Consider the following 569-nt stretch of genomic DNA (forward strand, 5'->3'; position numbering starts at 1 on the left):
TGGACTGTACACCTACATTACATTAATATTGTGATATGAGACTAGTTATCATCTTGGATATCGTTATATCCTGAGTGTTGTCTTTTCCTGGTTTTAAAGGCTGCGTTACAGTAGTGATGTATTTTTCTTAACTTACCAGACTTGACAAGCTGTTCTATTATTTAGCCATTATATCCACATTACTTATGATTACCTAACAAAAATCTACCCTACAATATTGTCATATCGATATAGGCATTTGGTAAAAATATATCTTATTTTCGCCACATTGTCCCGCCCTGAGTTATTAGTCACCTCTATACTGTATCTCTTAGGCCGTACATACAGGGACAGCAATACTTTTTAGCTAATTGCTAATTTGTCATAATAATGTCAAAATGCTAACATGCTCACAGTGGCAAAGCTGACATGTTTACCATGATAATGTGATAGCATGCTTTGCTAATTAGCATGTAACACAAAGTACAGCAGACCTAACCTGATGATGGCGCTAGATAAAAAGTCAGAGTATGCTATTGACACAATACCCACTCGGATTATCAAAAAAGAAAAAAAAAAAAAAACAGATG

Source organism: Epinephelus fuscoguttatus, linkage group LG2 (assembly GCF_011397635.1).
Source record: "Epinephelus fuscoguttatus linkage group LG2, E.fuscoguttatus.final_Chr_v1".
Lineage (NCBI taxonomy): Eukaryota > Metazoa > Chordata > Actinopteri > Perciformes > Serranidae > Epinephelus > Epinephelus fuscoguttatus.